At 42.0% G+C, this 6,222-nt stretch overlaps 1 pseudogene; it reads right to left on the reverse strand.

Annotated features, from left to right (window-relative positions):
• Positions 1-4,738: 4,738 nt before the first annotated feature.
• Positions 4,739-5,403, reverse strand: LOC113563011 (annotated as a pseudogene).
• Between the last annotated feature and the right edge of the window lie 819 nt (positions 5,404-6,222).

Raw genomic sequence — 6,222 nt, forward strand, 5'->3', positions numbered from 1 at the left:
TACCGGGTCTCATGAAGGACGAGAACAACGGCGCCGTCATGACGGAGTTCATCGGGTTGAGGTCGAAGATGTACGCGCTGAGGGTACGCGGAAAGAGGGACACGAAGAGGATCAAGGGCGTGTGCAGGAGCGTCGTGGGTAGAATGATGACGTTCGACGACTACGCGCGCTGTTTGAGGGAATGGACGGAAATGACCTGTCGACAGTCGCTGATACAGTCGAAGCTGCATCGCGTATACACCTTATCGGAGACTAAGCTAGCCCTCAGCCCACACGACGACAAACGGTACGTCCTACTCGGCTCAACCAGCACCCTCCCGTGGGGGCACTACGGTATTCGACGGTGACACGTAAGGGGAACGCAGAGCGTGTTTATAATATTGCGGTGATATGCATTCGTATTGCTGCAAAAAACTTTTATTGCATAATATATCGTATCTAATTTTATAATCCAACATTCATTCGTATATAATATATTGTACGAAATATTTTAATATGTTATTATAATCCAATAAATAGTAATAATACGCATTCGTATATATCATGTGTAACATTTGAATGCTTTAGTATAATAAAATAAATAGCAATACACATACGTATATATATACGTATGTGTATTGCTATTTATTTTATTATACTAAAGCATTCAAATGTTACACATGATATATACGAATGCGTATTATTACTATTTATTGGATTATAATAACATATTAAAATATTTCGTACAATATATTATATACGAATGAATGTTGGATTATGATTTCATCGTAAACCGTATGCGATATTGCTCCAATTCGGTGCATGGCCCTTCACGAAGGCAGTCTTATACTCGCTCGCGCGAAATTTCCCTGCTGAAAGTTATTTAGTATTGGATGGAATTCGATTTTTTCAGAATAGCTGAGCGTCTAGCGGCGGGGCGATTACGAGGGGATAATGTCGGTATGCCACGTGGCGGGATAATATCGAGATTTCCGTGACGAACGAGATGGATCCATAAGTCAACTCACTTGTTTATTAACACTTGTAAATTACTATATTTATTTCTGTATTACTTTCTCTCTACAGATCGAAGTGACTCCCAGGGTGCAGTGTCGACTGTACTGATCCCCGTCGCGATCGAGAGTCCATTCGGCACCTTTTGTCACGCGTGGAACCGCGATCGAATATTTTGGATCGATTCGCCTGATTTCTAATATCGAAGGGAGGGGTAGTATGATACCATTCGGAGCCAATATAATTCGCATGATACGGTTCGCGGCACCTGTCGGTCGATCACCGAAATATTTTACAGCTCGGCCATTCTGCATTCGACTTCGTCCCGAAGTCGCTACAATTTCGCATACTTTTTCCTACGATATTATATATCCTTTATCTATGAGATTCAAGTAAGCGGCTGCTGTAACACGGTAAAGATAACGCTAACACATAAACGCAAAATTTATATGGTAATGCAACTTAAAGTCTAACATATATTATAGAGTATTATCATTAAATTGTATCAACGCATATTATTATACAATGCAACGTAACTTAAATTCTACCACATGGTTTCGTAATGCATCTTAAACTCTAACGCATTGTACTATATAATGCAACTTAGACTTAATATATGGTATCGTAACATAACTGATAAATTTTAACTCAAGAAATTTTATTGCTGCCCGTGTGGTTTAATCCAATGTTTGATCCGGTCAGAAGACAGAATTGTATCGACGGGTCTTTGATTTAAATTGTAACCGGGTATATCCTTGACAACATAACGATTGTTGTCTAGTGATTTAGCAATCATGTAGGGGTCTTTATATTTCAATTTTAATTTTAAATTCTCACCTGGTTTAGTGCGATTATCTCTTATTAAAACATACTCTCCTTCTTTATAGAGTGTTGGTCTTTTACATCTTTCGTCGCGATATTTCTTATTATATTATTATACCAGCAATGTAGCCCTTTGAGCTGTGTCTCGGGCCAATTCTCTTTCTTTTTCTATATCGGTATCTACGTTAACTAACTCTTGAGTGAAACGAGCAAAAGAAAAATCTTTATGGTTTCGCTGGTCAAAGCCGAGTAATAATTTTGCTGGAGTTGATTTCGTTGCCGTGTGATATGTATTATTTATAATGTATTGTACCGATCCGAGATGTTCCTTCCACTTTTCTGAGGAATCGATTAGTTTAATTAGCAAACTCTTTAAAAATCTATTTACTCGTTCGGCTAAACCGTTAGCCCACGGGGCCGCGACAGCTACCTTTCTGTGTTTAATACTGTATGTTTCGATGAAATCATTAAACTCTCTAGAAGTGAATGCTGTTCCTCGGTCGGATACTATCTCGTTTGGCAAACCGAAAGTATTATATAATCCTTGTAAACACATGATTACTTCTTTGGAGCTAATGGTTTTAGTCGGATAGAGCCAAGTAAAACGCGAAAATGCATCTACTACTAGCAACACGTATTTGTAATTATCTGGGGTTTCCGTCAACGGACCAAAGTGATCTATGTTTAAAATTTCTAAAGGTACCTTGACCGGAAGATACAAACTTGTTTCGCCTTCGAAGCGATTGACCGCTTCATTTGCCATTAGACATGTTAAACAATTTTCTATGTGGTCGATGACCTTTTTCCTCATTGATGGGAACCAGTAATTTTGTTGTAGGCCTTTGATCGCTTTTCCGCACCACAGTGCGCCATGTCATCATGGTGTGCTCGAAGCAAGCTAACTACCATCGATTCTGGCACTACAAATTTCAAACGGTTCTCATCTTTTCGATAAACGAGACCATCGACCAACGCAAACTTATCGCTATCACTTATTTCTAATTGATTACTTAAATCTAAAATTCTTTGATCGGACAACTGTCTATACTCTAATTCGCGCTCTAGTGGTCGCTGATTGACGTACGCGACGCTGCGACTAAGAGCGTCGATGTGCGTCATACGGGTTCCAGGTCGATGCATAATTTTAAACTTGTAATTTTGAAGGGCGAGAGTCCACCTCGCAATACGAGGATTTAGGTTAGCTTTATTAACGGCGTAGACTAGTGCATTACAGTCTGTTACTATGGTGAATTCTACGCCGTACAGATATAAGTGGTACCTCTCGACCGCTCGTACTATCGCAAGCATTTCGAGCTCGTAACTGTGATAGTTGCGTTCGGCCTGGTTCGTAGCGCGACTAAAATATGCTATCGGCGCCCACATACTATCTTTCTGTTTCTGGAGCAATATTGCTCCTAGTTCTAAAATCGAGGCGTCTGTATGTAGTTCGATCTCTGCTGCTGGATCGTAAAGTCGAAGGACGAGCGACGACATCAGTTCATTTTTTAATACCGAAAACGATCCTTTACATCGGTCGTTAAAATCAAAATCGACAGTCTTTTTTAATAGATTCTGCAACGGGTTAGCTTTGATCGCGTAATCTTTTATAAATTTTCTAAAATAGTTTGTGAGTCCCAGAAACCACTGCACTTCGTGCGCATTTTTGGGTTTCTTGAAATTCTTTACCGCATCCGTATGCCTAGGACTCAGAGTAATGCCGTCTGCCGAGATGACGTATCCTAAAAATTCGATTTTCTTACGCAAAAACTGACATTTCGTAAAGTTTAATTCGAATCCGTGCTCCCGTAACAAAGTCAGAACTTCTTTAATAATTGACAGAGTTTCTTCAACGGTCTCAGACGCAATGAAGATATCGTCTATATAAACAATTACCTTGCCCAGCCGTATCAGTTTTCTTAGTATTTTTATTACTCGTTTTTGAAACTCGGCCGGGGCTTCGCAATAACCGAATGGAAGACTTAAATACTCAAATTGGCCGTCCGGGGTTGCAAAAGAAAAGTATTTGGTCAAATCTACGTGAACTTTGATCTGATGAAACCCATCTCTTAGATCCAGCAGAGTAAAAACGCTTTTGTTACTTAGGTGTGAGAGACAGACCTTGATCACCGGAAAAGGGTATTTTTGCTTATGTACTCTCTCATTTAACGGTCTTAAATCAATGCACATTCTAGGTTGACCGTTCTTCTTTTTTACTAGGACTACACGCGCGCAGTAGGGAGGCGTACTCTCCTGTATTATTTCCCTAGCTAATAGATTGTTAGTAATTTGTCTCATTTGAACACGCTCTGCGTGAGCAAATCTTCGAGGAGCGAACGCATAAATAGACTCGTCTTTCAAGTGAACTTGTACAGCACAGTCGTCTTGAACCGTTGGAACTGTGCTGTTTACGACTTCGAGAATCATGTCCTTCAATTTTTTTTTATTTCTAAATCATAATCTATTTCACTGCTATCTATCGTATCTTCTATTGATTTCGTACCAACGTTTTCTTTGATACAAAGCGGTAAGTATTCAAACAAGTTTTTCGATTCAAAAGAACTGTGCTGTAACGGTGAGTATATCAAAGTAAGTCTGTTCTCGAATAAAGTCGCGTCCTAATATAATATCGCCTTCGAATGTATTCTCTTCTAATACGTGTAAATTCACCGCGAATTCTACGTTTCGAATTTTCTCTAACTCTAGTTTAACATTAACTATTCCTAAAACGCTTATCGCACGATTGCTTAAATTTCTAAGTTTATTTTTAACCGTTACTAATTCACCATTTTTTCCTTTAAGGACTTTTACATAAATTTCCGATTTAGTAAAAGAGACCGGGCTCCCTGTATCGATCAATGCTAATAAATTTCCTGGCTCACCATTTAGGCTGTGTACTTTTACATACGCATCGTCGGTAATCAGCTCACGGTCCAGCTCCTCCACTGCTGCTACCGTATTCTCTGCTGTCAAGTCCGTCACGGTCGCCGCCGACACCGTCGAGGGTTGGCACCTTTGCTCCAGGCTTCGCCTCTTTCCTCTTCAGCGACGGACACTCGTAGGTCCGATGACCCTTCTCCTTGCAGTAGAAACAATTGGCTTCTCCGCGACACTCCTTATGTTAGTGGCCCTTCTTACCACAGTTTCTGCAGGGGACGTCTTTGGTCTTGTTCGGTGTGCCATTCGAAATCTTCTTGTCGAAATTGAGATCCGCGATTCTATTCGTGATGTGCCTCATCTTCTCGAGAAACGAGTTCAATGCGTCGGTTGAAACGGAAAGTGCCGTAGCCCTGCACCCAGGGTGCGTGATTCCTCCGATTAATAATTGAATCGAATCCTTTTCTAACACATCGATTTGGTGCATTAACGCCAGCTTCTCGATCACGTATTGATCAAAAGTTTCTTTGTGAGGCAGCCATTTCCTTGCTTCAATTTTTTGCATCTGTTTATAGAATGGAATCTTCCTATCAAATATCTTGCCCATTTCCTCCTTCAGGCCGGTCCACGACTCCAACACTACTCCAGATTGGATTTCGTACCACTTCCGCGCTGTCTTTGTCAGCCGGCTGGAAGCCGCCAACAATGTCACGCCGTCGGATGCTCCGTGAACTTGCGCGACTTTCTCTACCCGCTTGATCCACGTCGTCACGTTGTCTTCTTCACTTCCAGCGAACTCCGGAATTTGCGAAGCGAGCCAGGATACAGCATTGCCGGTCGGCAAATTTTCGGCACTTCTCAAAAGCGATGGAAGACTATTCGACTGCGTCAATGCCGCCGAAGAACCTGCGTGATTCGCGGCTGGAACCTCCGCCGAAACCGTCTCCGTCACTTACCGCTGCGTTACTGCCGAATCACTTCTGCTGCTCAACAATTGAATTAGTTGCATGAACTGTTGCTGCTGCTGTTGCATCTGTGCTTCTCGTTGCTGCCTCCGTATACTAGTCGTCATCGTAGCCAGCATCTGCGAAATCATTCCTGCTATTACAGGCTGATATCTGCGTGTATTGCGGCTTGATTTGCCTCAATTCCGCCCGACGGCCCTGGCTGAGGCGTCGGTATCGGGTGCACCGTGCCTTCTTCTGCTTGATTTCCTAGGACACCTTGCTCTTCTCCAAACAGGTCACCTAATAGCGGGCTGTGTCGTTCTAAATGCGACATAATCGTATCGATTAGTTCGTTTCTATCTCCTCTAATCGGGAGGTGGTAGCTGCGAGCTACTTCCTGAAGCTGCTCCCACGACATCTCATCAATTCTGCTCCGGTCCATGCTTGCTTGTATCCTTGTTCGCACCATACGCCGAACGTAACTTTATTCGTACGCGAATCCGACCACGTGATCGTTTATTACTCGCACTGTCCCACTCGAATCGCACGTATCCCACTTCTGAAGTTGAAAGTTATTTAGTATTGG

Source organism: Ooceraea biroi, chromosome 12 (genome assembly GCF_003672135.1).
Source record: "Ooceraea biroi isolate clonal line C1 chromosome 12, Obir_v5.4, whole genome shotgun sequence".
In the NCBI taxonomy this organism is placed as follows: domain Eukaryota; kingdom Metazoa; phylum Arthropoda; class Insecta; order Hymenoptera; family Formicidae; genus Ooceraea; species Ooceraea biroi.